We start from the raw sequence: 13,965 nt of genomic DNA on the forward strand, positions 1-13,965 counted from the left end.
GCTTTGGTCTTTTTGTCCTTGGCTTTCTAGATCCAGGTTCCCACTTTAGCTCCTGCCTTTGTCTATGGACTGCAGAAACCTAGTCTACCCATTAGAATTGTACTGGGAAGCTTCTGTTAAGATTGAAGTTGAGACATGGGAGTGGAGTCTGAGTTGTGACCCAACTCTATGAGGAATGCTTGTAGGTTTGCTCTTACAAGGGACATCTAGAAGCATTGCTACTTGTAATTGTTTTGTCTGTGCCCAATACACAATTCCCATCGGAAAATCAGGGCTACACTAGTTCCTCAGAGCAGTTAAGGACCAAAGAAAAAATTGCAGGTACATTACTTAGTGTCACCTGTGATATTTTATAACAGATATATATAACAAATATATATATATATTTATATATGGATGAAAACATGTTTATATATAAAAGAAAACATATATATGAATGAAAACATATATATGGTTTATATATATGAATGTCATGGTTCCTGGCTTATAGCTTTCCTCAGCCCTTTTATAGTCCTTTGTTATAATGATGGGGCACTTTAGGTCTCAGGAGCAGGCCCCAGGAAACAGAATCTCTCTCTGACCTTCTCCTTCCACCTGCCCAAGGCAGGACTCAAATCTTCTTGTGGATCATAAGAACTTCCATTCCAGAGAGGGTCCTGACTCATACCCTAGAGGAAGGAAGGCTGCACAGAGAGGCCAAGAAGAATCAGAACAGATGGGCCTTGCTGGGTTTAGATCATGTCTTCTTTGTCCAATCACATTTCTACATGGTTTTCTATGCTTCAATCATGCCTATCCAGTGGAATCTGCATAAAAGGCCCAGGAGGACCGGATTTGGGGAGCTTCCAGAGAGCTGAACACGAGGAGGTTCCTGGAGGGCAGTGCACCTTGGGGAGCTCTGTGCCCCTTCCTCCATACCTCACCCCCTTTAGCTCTTCATCTGTATCTTTTGTGATATCTTCTATAGTAAACCAGTAAACACGTTTCCCTGAATTCTATGAGCCACCCCATGAAATGAATTGAACCCAAAGAGGTGAGTCATAGAAACCCCAACATAAAGCTGGTCGAAGTTCTGAATACCTGGGCTTGTGGCTGGTGGCTGAAGTAGGGGCCAGTTTTCATGACTGAGCTCTCTACTTGTGGGATCTGACGCTGTCTGCAGGTAGATAAAGCCGGAATCGAATTGGAGGACACCCAGTTGGTGTCTGCTGCAGAATGGATTCCTTTTTTGCTAGTGGGGAGAAATCTTCACATGTTTTGGGGTCACAGAAGTCTTCTGTGTTGATTGTTGTGGTGTTGATGTGAGAGCAGAGGAAAAACATGGTTTGAGTTCCTGAACCACACCCCTTGGGTAAGCCTGATGGAACAGATAACAGATGCAATTGGCTATATCTACGTGCACACTGAATTACCCTCCTGAAGGCTGGGGGCTGTTAAACACATTTCACCTGCTGAAGGCTACCCGGAGGATAGATTATGATTAGGCCTCTTGCTTTGTGAGCAGAGCAGTGTTATTGGAAATAATGGGAATTCTATTTAGCTGGAGGCTTTGGATTAGCAGGTGAATCATGGGTAAAAGATCTGTCTTTAGTGATTCTCATGGTTTCAAAATGTGTTAAGATTAGTAAGTAAGATACCTATTTTCAGGAGCTAATAATATTTTTAAAAGGTTACCTATTCTGAGCCTCCAGTGATTTGTTTTATAGATGTGACCCTTAAAAGAAAGTTTAAAAACTTGGACAATATTTTTTTGTGGGGGGAATAGGCCTTGGGAGAGACACATAGTATTCTGGATCTGGACCCGATTTTCTTTCCTCTTTTTGATTCAAATTGCTTGCATTCCCAACCACACCTACCACTTTGGGACCATCTCCTTTCCTGTCTGAATTGCATAGAAGTGGAAATCCTACTTGTATGTCAGACTCCCTTAACCCCAAAAGAACTTTTAAAGGTGTTCACTGATTTTTCTCTGCTTCTTGACTCAGATGTTAAGTGATTGGCTTCGATTTTTACCTTTTTATCTCTCTGGGATTAAATCCTGGCGCCTCTTTTGTATAATGTGTATCTTGGGGAAATTATTTGACTTCTATGGACGTCAGTTTTCTTTTTTTTTTTTTTTTTTTTTTCCTTTTCAGACCTCAAGTTTTATTTTTTATTTTTATTTTTATTTTATTATACTTTAAGTTCTAGGGTACATGTGCATGACGTTTATATCATGTATAACTCCCCAATGCAATCCCTCCCTCCTCCCCCCTCCCCATGATAGGCCCCAGTGTGTGATGTTCCCCTTCCCGAGTCCAAGTGATCTCATTGTTCAGTTCCCACCTATGAGTGAGAACATGCGGTGTTTGGTTTCTCTTCTTGTGATAGTTTGCTAAGAATGATGGTTTCCAGCTGCATCCATGTCCCTACAAAGGACGCAAACTCATCCTTTTTTATGGCTGCATAGTATTCCATGGTGTATATGTGCCACATTTTCTTAATCCATTCTGTCACAGATGGACATTTGGGTTGATTCCAAGTCTTTGCTATTGTGAATAGTGCCGCAATAAACATACGTGTGCATGTGTCTTTGTAGTAGAGTAATTTATAATCCTTTGGGTATATACCCAGTAGTGGGATGGCTGGGTCATATGGTACATCTAGTTCTAGATCCTTGAGGAATCGCCATACTGTTTTCCATAATGGTTGAACTAGTTTACAATCCCACCAACAGTGTAAAAGTGTTCCTATTTCTCCACATCCTCTCCAACACCTGTTGTTCCTGACTTCTTAATGATTGCCATTCTAACTGGTGTGAGATGGTATCTCATTGTGGTTTTGATTTGCATTTCTCTGATGGCCAGTGATGATGAGCATTTTTTCATGTGTCTGTTGGCTGTATGGATGTCTTCTTTTGAGAAATGTCTGTTCATATCCTTCCCCACTTTTTGAGGGTTGTGTTGTTTTTTTCTTGTTTTTTTTTGTATTTGGGTGAGTTTGTAGATTCTGGATATTAGCCCTTTGTCAGATGAGTAGGTTGCAAAAATTTTTTCCCATTCTGTAGGTTGCCTGTTCACTCTGATGGTAGTTCTTTAGCTGTGCAAAAGCTCTTTAGTTTAATTAGATCCCATGTGTCAATTTTTGCTTTTGCTGCCGTTGCTTTTGGTGTTTTAGACATGAAGTCCTTGCCCATGCCTATGTCCTGAATGGTACTACCTAGATTTTCTTCTAGGGTTTTTATGGTATTAGGTCTAACATTTAAGTCTCTAATCCATCTTGAATTAATTTTCGTATAAGGGGTAAGGAAAGGATCCAGTTTCAGCTTTCTACTTATGGCTAGCCAATTTTCCCAGCACCATTTATTAAATAGGGAATCCTTTCCCCATTTCTTGTTTCTCTCAGGTTTGTCAAAGATCAGATGGCTGTAGATGTGTGGTATTATTTCTGAGGACTCTGTTCTGTTCCATTGGTCTATATCTCTGTTGTGGTACCAGTACCATGCTGTTTTGGTTACTGTAGCCTTGTAGTATAGTTTGAAGTCAGGTAGCGTGACGCCTCCAGCTTTGTCCTTTTGACTTAGGATTGTCTTGGCAATGCGGGCTCTTTTTTGGTTCCATATGAACTTTAAAGCCGTTTTTCCAATTCTGTGAAGAAAGTCATTGGTAGCTTGATGGGGATGGCATTGAATCTATAAATCACCTTGGGCAGTATGGCCATTTTCACGATATTGATTCTTCCTATCCATGAGCATGGTATGTTCTTCCATTTGGTTATGTCCTCTTTGATTTCACTGAGCAGTGGTTTGTAGTTCTCCTTGAAGAGGTCCTTGACATCCCTTGTAAGTTGGATTCCTAGGTATTTTATTCTCTTTGAAGCAATTGTGAATGGAAGTTCATTCCTGATTTGGCTCTCTGCTTGTCTGTTACTGGTGTATAAGAATGCTTGTGATTTTTGCACATTAATTTTGTATCCTGAGACTTTGCTGAAGTTGCTTATCAGCTTAAGGAGATTTTGGGCTGAGACAATGGGGTTTTCTAAATATACATCATGTCATCTGCAAACAGGGACAATTTGACTTCTTCTTTTCCTAACTGGATACCCTTGATTTCTTTCTCTTGCCTGATTGCCCTAGCCAGAACTTCCAACACCATGTTGACTAGGAGTGGTGAGAGAGGGCATCCCTGTCTTGTGCCAGTTTTCAAAGGGAATTTTTCCAGTTTTTGCCCATTCAGTATGATATTAGCTGTGGGTTTGTCATAAATAGCTCTTATTATTTTGAGGTACGTTCCATCAATACCAAATTTATGAGCGTTTTTAGCATAAAGGGCTGTTGAATTTTGTCAAAAGCCTTTTCTGCATCTATTGAGATAATCATGTGGTTCTTGTCTTTGGTTCTGTTTATATGCTGGATTACGTTTATTGATTTGCGAATGTTGAACCAGCCTTGCATCCCAGGGATGAAGCCCACTTGATCATGGTGGATAAGCTTTTTGATGTGCTGCTGAATCCGGTTTGCCAGTATTTTATTGAGGATTTTTGCATCGATGTTGATCAGGGATATTGGTCTAAAATTTCTTTTTTTGTTGTGTCTCTGCCAGGCTTGGTATCAGGATGATGTTGGCCTCATAAAAAGAGTTAGGGAGGATTCCCTCTTTTTCTATTGATTGAAATAGTTTCAGAAGGAATGGTACCAGCTCCTCCTTGTACCTCTGGTAGAATTCAGCTGTGAATCCATCTGGTCCTGGACTTTTTTTGGTGGGTAGGCTATTAATTGTTGCCTCAATTTCAGAGCCTGCTATTGGTCTATTCAGGGATTCAACTTCTTCCTGGTTTAGTCTTGGGAGAGTGTAAGTGTCCAGGAAATTATCCATTTCTTCTAGATTTCTAGTTGATTTGCGTAGAGGCATTTATAGTATTCTCTGATGGTTGTTTGTATTTCTGTGGGGTCGGTGGTGATATCCCCTTTATCATTTTTATTGCGTCTATTTGATTCCTCTCTCTTTTCTTCTTTATTAGTCTAGCTAGCAGTCTGTCAATTTTGTTGATCTTTTCAAAAAACCAACTCCTGGATTCATTGATTTTTTGGAGGGTTTTTTGTGTCTCTATCTCCTTCAGTTCTGCTCTGATCTTAGTTATTTCTTGCCTTCTGCTAGCTTTTGAATGTGTTTGCTCTTGCCTCTCTAGTTCTTTTAATTGTGATGTTAGAGTGTCAATTTTAGATCTCTCCTGCTTTCTCTTGTGGGCATTTAGTGCTATAAATTCCCTCTACACACTGCTTTAAATGTGTCCCAGAGATTCTGGTATGTTGTATCTTTGTTCTCATTGGTTTCAAAGAACATCTTTATTTCTGCTTTCATTTCGTTATGTACCCAGTAGTCATTCAGGAGCAGGTTGTTCAGTTTCCATGTAGTTGAGCGGTTTTGATTGAGTTTCTTAGTCCTGAGTTCTAGTTTGATTGCACTGTGGTCTGAGAGACAGTTTGTTATAATTTCTGTTCTTGTACATTTGCTGAGGAGTGCTTTACTTCCAATTATGTGGTCAATTTTGGAATAAGTGCGATGTGGTGCTGAGAAGAATGTATATTCTGTTGATTTGGGGTGGAGAGTTCTCTAGATGTCTATTAGGTCCGCTTGGTGCAGAGATGAGTTCAATTCCTGGATATCCTTGTTAATAATGTTGACAGTGGAGTGTTGAAGTCTCCCATTATTATTGTATGGGAGTCTAAGTCTCTTTGTAGGTCTCTAAGGACTTGCTTTATGAATCTGGGTGCTCCTGTATTGGGTGCATAGATATTTAGGAGAGTTAGCTCTTCCTGTTGAATTGATCCCTTTACCATATGTAATGGCCTTCTTTGTCTTTTGATCTTTGATGGTTTAAAGTCTGTTTTATCAGAGACTAGGATTGCAACCCCTGCTTTTTTTTTGTTCTCCATTTGCTTGGTAGATCTTCGTCCATCCCTTTATTTTGAGCCTATGTATGTCTCTGCATGTGAGATGGGTCTCCTGAATACAGCAGACTGATGGGTCTTGACTCTTGATCCAGTTTGCCAGTCTGTGTCTTTTAATTGGAGCATTTAGTCCATTGACATTTAAGGTTAATATTGTTATGTGTGAACTTGATCCTGTCATTATGATATTAACTGGTTATTTTGCTCGTTAGTTGATGCAGTTTCTTCCTAGCCTCGATGGTCTTTACATTTTGGCATGTTTTTGCAATGGCTGGTACCGGTTGTTCCTTTCCATGTTTAGGGCTTCCTTCAGGGTCTCTTGTAAGGCAGGCCTGGTGGTGACAAAATCTCTAAGCATTTGCTTATCTGTAAAGGATTTTATTTCTCCTTCACTGATGAAGCTTAGTTTGGCTGGATATGAAATTCTCGGTTTAAAATTTTTCTTTAAGAACGTTGAATATTGGCCCCCACTCTCTTCTGGCTTGTAGAGTCTCTGCCGAGAGGTCTGCTGTTATTCTGATGGGCTTCCCTTTGTGGGTAACCCGACCTTTCTCTCTGGCTGCCCTTAAGATTTTTCCTTCATTTCAACTTTGGTGAATCTGGCCATTATGTGTCTTGGAGTTGCTCTTCTGGAGGAGTATCTTTGTGGCGTTCTCTGTATTTCCTGAATTTGAATGTTGGCCTGCCCTACTAGGTTGGGGAAGTTCTCCTGGATGATATCCTGTAGAGTGTTTTCCAACTTGGTTCCATTTTCCCCCTCACTTTCAGGCACCCCAATCAGACGTAGATTTGGTCTTTTTACATAATCCCATACTTCTTGCAGGCTTTGTTCATTTCTTTTTCTTCTTTTTTCTTTTGGTTTCTCTTCTCGCTTCATTTCATTCATTTGATCCTCAATCGCTGATACTCTTTCTTCCAGTTGATCGAGTCGGTTACTGAAGCTTGTGCATTTGTCACGTATTTCTCGTGTCATGGTTTTCATCTCTGTCATTTCGTTTATGATCTTCTCTGCATTAATTAGTCTAGCTGTCAATTCTTCCACTTTTTTTTCAAGATTTTTAGTTTCTTTGCGCTGGGTACGTAATTCCTCCTTTAGCTCTGAGAGGTTTGATGGACCGAAGCCTTCTTCTCTCATCTTGTCAAAGTCATTCTCTGACCAGCTTTGATCCGTAGCTGGCGATGGGCTGCGCTCCTTTGCAGGGGGAGATGCGCTCTTATTTTTTGAATTTCCAGCTTTTCTGCCCTGCTTCTTCCCCATCTTTGTGGTTTTATCTGTCTCTGGACTTTGATGATGGTGACGTACTGATGGGGTTTTGGTATAGGTGTCCTTCCTGTTTGATAGTTTTCCATCTGACAGTCAGAAGGACTGTCTGTTGGTCTGTTGGAGATTGCTTGAGGTCCACTCCAGACCCTGTTTGCCTGGGTATCAGCAGCAGAGGTTGCCGAAGATAGAATATTGCTGAACAGCGAGTGTACCTGTCTGATTCTTTCTTTGGAAGTTTCCTCTCAGGGGTGACGCCACCCTGTGAGGTGTGGGGTGTCAGACTGCCCCTAGTCGGGGATGTCTCCCAGCTAGGCTATTCAGGGGTCAGGGACCCACCTGAGCAGGCAGTCTGTCCGTTCTCAGATCTCAACCTCCGCGTTAGGAGATCCACGGCTCTCCCCAAAGCTGTCAGACAGAGTCGTTCACGTCTGCACCGGCCCCCGCTCTTTCCCCTAATGGACTGCAGCTGTGCGCTGTCCGCAGAGGTAGAGTCTACAGAGACAGGCAGGCTTCCTTGAGCTGCTGTGAGCTCCACCCAGTTCGAGCTTCCCAGTGGCTTTGTTTACCTACTTAAGCCTCAGCAATGGCGGGCGCCTCTCCCCCAGCCTCGCTGCTGCCTTGTGGATAGATCGCCGCAGACGGCTGTGTTAGCAGTGAGGGAGGCTCCGTGGGCGTGGGACCCTCCCGGCCAGGTGTGGGATATATTCTCCTGGTGTGCCTGTTTCCTTAAAGCGCAGTATTGGGGTGGGAGTTACCCGATTTTCCAGGTGTTGTGTGTCTCAGTTCCCCTGGCTAGGAAAAGGGATTCCCTTCCCCCTTGCGCTTCCAGGTGAGGCGATGCCTCGCCCTGCTTCAGCTCACGCTGGTCAGGCTGCAGCAGCTGACAGTTTTCATATTTATAAAATGGTGATAATAATAGACTTTACCTCTTGGGTTAGTGTGGAGATTTAAAAGATATATTCTGTATTAGTCAGAGATCTCCAGAGAAAGAGAACCAATAGGATATATATAGATATAAGAGGGAATTTATTAAGGGAATAGGATCATGTGATTATAGAGGCTGAGAAATCGTGATATGCTGTCTGCAAGCTGGAGAACCAGAGAAGCTGGTAGTGTAATTCTGTCTGAGTTCAAAGGCCTGGGAACAGGGCAGCCAACGGTGCAACTCTCAGTCCAAGGCTGAAGGCCTGAGAACCTGGAGTTCTGATGTCTGAGGACAGGGCACCATGGCTATCCCCAACCCAGAAGAGAATGAATTCACTCTCCCTCTGGCTTTTTATCCAGAGGGTGTAGGTGGTCATCATCTAGTCGGTTGAAAGCCCGGATGGAGGTCTACTGATTACTAAGTCTACTGATTCAAATGCTTATCTCTTCCAGAAGCACCCTGACAGACACACCCAGGAATAATATTTTGCTAGCTACCTGGATATTCCCAACCCAGTCCAGTGGACACCTAAAATTAACTGTCCTATATTCCATATTGTTAGTGCAATGTTTGAGGAACAGCAAAATGTTCAATAGATGTTAGCTCTGATTTTTATTTTGTTATCCTATGCCTCAAATTCTTTCAGGTTGTCTTTAAAAGTATACAACTGATTCATGTTTATTGACTCACTAACAATAGAGTATTTACCTAACTGCGAATCATGTTTTATTTCCTGTAGGTGGCTATTTTATATTTGAAAGTGGAAACGGGAAAATCTTGCTTTGTATAGTTGGCCTGAGTAATGTGACTTCAATTGAGTGCGTGCATTTACGGGGGGTAAGGTGATGGAAGGAATATTTGGACTATAAAGCTCAATTCCCAAATCCTGTTTCTCAGCCTTCAATGGTGCAGGAAATCAGTCACTGCATTTCTGATACTGATGACCTCTTTGGTCCTAACTCATCTGAGATGATGCCATACGGAAACCATGGCTCTGGCAAATGTACATGTAACAAATTGGGATATTCTGAGCACTAATATCCCTAACAAGGACAATTCCTGGTTGCAAATTATTTAGTCTACATACAATTTGGGAACTTGGGAATGTTTAGATATTCAGCTGTTTCACAAGCCAGACTATTCATGTTCAGAGAATTTCTGCTGAATCTTCTGATTTGGTTCAGCTTATATACAAGCTTAGGCAATTCTTTTGTGGAAGGTACTGAACAACAAGGCAATGAATCATATGGCTTGGTGAACTCTGCCTTAGGTTATGCAGTCATTCATCAAACATTCACTATACAACTACTGTGTGTCAGCCCTTGGACTCAGTACTGAGGACACACACAAATCAATGTGCTACCCTGTCTGTTCTCTGGGGCCTCAAGGGTGGATAGTACCTTTGTAGGAAATATTCTGTGGAAAAGCAGGGAATGATTATCCATCCATCCATTCTTCAGTTCAACAAATATTTATGAAACATTCATGTGAGCCAGACATCAAGTTAGGTATAGGTGATTCAGCAATAGACAATACAGATGCTCCCTGTCCTAGACCTGTTATAACTCATGGTAGAGCTAAACAATTAAATAATTAAACATAAATTTATAGTACCTTGGGATAAATGCAAGATAAGGGAGCCATTTATAGTACATTGTGATATAGGGAATATGGTAACAAAGGCTAAATGCTCAATTTAGAAGTGATTTCTCTCTCTGTCTCACCTGAGAAAAGATCTGAAACTTTGAGCAGAACAGTTCCATTTGAAAGCGGTCCTATGAGAGGATTGTATCTTTGGTTATATAGGCTTGTACCAAAGCAATTAGGAGTAAAGATTGGAACAATACTAGAAATACAGTTGATGACTTAAATGGAAGAAAACCTGTGTATTAGGCATTGGGCTTTGAGTAATTGTAGACATAAAAACTCAAAGTTCTTTGCAATGAGCATGTTAGCACTGACAACAGGAAAGAGCCAAAAAACACCTTCATGGATGAAAACTATAAAAGAAGATGCAGATTTGGACTCAGATAAGGACAGAGTTTCTCTCCCAAGTGGTCCTGGCTAAGGGCTTTACCAATGTTCTAGAGAGAAGGGCATTTAAACCTGTGATTATTTATATTTTACCATACATTATTTTTGCTTACAATAACAATAAGTAAGGTATATGGATTCGACTCATTTATTATAGGAGGTTGTATTTCCTTATATATTGTCTCATTTTTCTCATCAGGTCCTGTGTTAAAAAAAAGTTTTCTCTTACTGTTGGGAAGTACCTGAATCAAATAGAACAAACCAACACTACTGTCCTACTACCCTAAGCAGGTAGCTGGGTAAAAAGCTCTCACTAATTTTTGGTACAAGGCCCCAAACACAGAGTGTCTACAAAGTCAGAAGTTCTCAGGTCTACTTGTTTGTCAGAAACACCCAAGGATCTTTAAAAAATAGAGATAACCAGATCCATCCTGCAAAACTGTGATATAATAGGTCTGGGGGAAATAACTGGGAATATATTTTTAAAAAGACTTCTCGGCCGGGTGCAGTGGCTCACGCCTGTAATCCCAGCACTTTGGGAGGCCGAGGTGGGGGGATCATAAGGTCAGGAGTTTGAGGCCAGCCTGGCCAATATGGTGAAACCCCATCTCTGCTAAAAGTACAAAAATTAGCTGGGCAGGGTAGTGGGCACCTGTAGTCCCAGCTACTAGGGAGGCTGAGGCAGGAGAAGCTCTTGAACTCAGGAGGCAGAGGTTGCAGTGAGCTGAGATTATATCACTGCACTCCAGCCTGGGTAACAGAGCGAGACTCCCTCTCAAACAACAACAACAACAGCAAAAACAACAAAAAAAAGACTTCTCAGGTGATTCTGATGTACCTAGTCCATATGGATTGCTGTTTCAGAACCTCTGTACTAGGTTATCAGTATGATTTTTATGTAATCCCACTTTTAGATGAACTACTCATATTAAAACTGAAAAATATAATTTTTATCAATGGCAATTTAAAAATCTTTTTTTTTTTTTTTTTTTTTTTTTGAGACAGAGGCCCTTGCTCTGTTGCCCAGGCTGGAGTGCAGTGGCGCAATCTCGGGTCACTGCAACCTCTGCCTCCTAGGTTCAAGTGATTCTCGTGCCTCAGCCTCCTGACTAGTTGGGACTGCAGGCGTGCACCACCACGCCTGGCTAATTTTTGTAGTTTTGGTAGAGATGGGGTTTCACCATATTGTCCAGGGTGTTTTCGAATGCCTGACCTTGTGATCCACCTGCCTTGGCCTCCCAAAGTGCTAGGATTACAGGTATGAGCCACTGCATCCAGCCAAAAAAATTCTTAGTCCCTTTCTTTGTCCCACCCTCTTTTTATTCATCTCTTCCATGTTTTTCACAGAATTCTAAAATACATTGTGATTACCTTATCTAAACTCTGTTTTGAGATAAGAGGGGATAAATAGCTACCATTTACCATTTAGAGAAATCATTTTATTTTATTTATTTATTTTTTATTGAGACGAGTCTTGCTCTGTCACCCAGGCTGGAGTTCGGTGGTGTGATCTTGGCTTGCAGCAACCTCTGCCTCCCAGGTTCAAGCAACTCTCCTGCCTCAGCCTCCCTAGTAGCTGGGATTACAGGCATGTACCACCATGCCCGGCTAATTTTTTTTTTTTTTTTTTTTTTGAGACGGAGTCTCGCTCTGTCGCCCAGGCTGGAGTACAGTGGCCAGATCTCAGCTCACTGCAAGCTCCGCCTCCCGGGTTTACGCCATTTTCCTGCCTCAGTCTCCCGAGTAGCTGGGACTACAGGCACCCGCCACCTCACCTGGCTAGTTTTTTTTCGTATTTTTTTAGTAGAGACGGGGTTTCACCGTGTTAGCCAGGATGGTCTCGATCTCCTGACCTCGTGATCCGCCCGTCTTGGCCTCCCAAAGTGCTGGGATTACAGGCTTGAGCCACCGCACCTGGCTTTTTTTTTTTTTTTTTTGCATTTTTAGTAGAGATGGGGTTTCTCCATGTTGGCCAGCCTGGTCTCGAACCCCTAAGGTGATTTGTGTGCCTCTGCCTCCCAAAGTGCTAGGATTACAGGTGTGAGCCACCGTCACTGGCCAATCATGCACCTATTTAGCCCAATAAATTTTCCTGGAAGAGTCTTGGTATGAGCTAACAATTCACAAATAGGACTGCTTTACAATGAACTGCATGGCTGCAAGTACATAGCAGTTGATAATCTGCTGAGATCCACACATTGCCCAGCTGGCTTTTTCAGACCCTGCCTTCTTGCCTTTGGTATGCTGTTCCGGGGTGTTATGCCCCGACCCATGACTCATGACTTGGCTTTTTGAATAGGCAACCTTCTCATTGTGGTTCCTTGGCTTGGCATTTGGTTATGGCTTTCCTTCTAGGGCAGGGCACTCATCTAGGCCACACTCTGCCAACTTAGATGTAGCCTATCAGCCTCTTTGCCCCTTTCCTGGCTTCCTCATACTTCAGTTCCCTCCCTAGGCAAATGGCCTTGTGGAGTCACAGTACCCAACAAACTCTTTTCCAGCATTTGATCGGCTTGATAGCCAAATAATTTCTCTTTATTTTCAGCTGAGATCTCATACAGATCAGCTGAGATTACATTTGCCCTAATGTAAACCATTATCGCCATCTCTGGTCTAATATCCTCATAGGGTCAGTTTTCCATTCCTTTAATCTTTTCTTTCACTCATCTCTTTTACTCTGTTTTATTAATTGAATTAATAAGTACAAAATACTTTGAACAGAACCTGACATAAACATTTGCAGGTGGTATTATTATTATTTTCTTCACATCCTTTTAATAGTATTTTAATAACCTACTTCTGCATTAACGCTTTTTTAATACTGCTTCAGTTTCAGAGTAGACATTTATGATTATTTGCTATGTACACAGGTACAATACTAGTTAGTTCATGAATAGTATAGCATTTAATTCTCATAACTCTTTGAGCTAGTATTACACACAGGTACATATACTTTTTGAAAACAGGTGAAGGTACTAAGACTGCCAGGGTATAAAGAAACTTGCTCATGGTCACACAGACAGCAAGTATGGACCCAGGATTGGAACCTGACTCCTTTGACGGCATGTCCCCAGTTTTTCAGTAGACCTTGGTGTCTCTCTTCGGTAAAGGATTATTTAGAAAGGGTTGCTATTTACAGATTGTAAGTAAAAGGACTAGTGCTATGGTTTTCAGACTTAAACATATCATAAAACCTTTCATTTAAATGAAGTCTTGCGAAGAAGCCAAAATGGAAAACAGCTGATACAAAACTGCTTGAAGCATGCAGAGGGTTTCTACAAGTATCTCTATTACTTCCCTAATTCCCTACCCTACGGTCCCTCAAGGCCTGCTGAGGAACACAGTTCCACAACACTGAATTAGTGTAATCATGAATATGCATCTATTTAATTCAAATGGCTCTAAAAGGGCATGCCGTGAGAGACCACCATCCTTGCCTGGTCAGCCAGCACCAAATTCCTCTCCCTGGAAGCAATGAGACAGTGCTTTTGCATTCTTATTTCTTATGTGGCTGTAAGCAGAAGTATTTAGGTATCCTCTTTAAAGACACCTCTTTTTGGTGAACAAATTGATTTAATTTACATTTATGATCTTCTTCACTTTCCTAAGCATCCTTTGGACTCCCAAAAGATCAAATCAACATTTTGTTAAGGTGATTCGAAAGGCGGTGCCTATGCATGGGGTGACCAGCGAGCCCAGTTTGTCTGGGACACTGGATTTTCACTGCTAAAACTGTGTCAGCCCCAAGCAAACTGGGATGGTTTATCACAAACCCCTGAGGTCACAAAAATCACCCTTTAAGGACCACTAACC

The sequence above is a fragment of the Trachypithecus francoisi genome, unplaced genomic scaffold (genome assembly GCF_009764315.1).
Source record: "Trachypithecus francoisi isolate TF-2019V2 unplaced genomic scaffold, Tfra_2.0 Lachesis_group11, whole genome shotgun sequence".
Lineage (NCBI taxonomy): Eukaryota > Metazoa > Chordata > Mammalia > Primates > Cercopithecidae > Trachypithecus > Trachypithecus francoisi.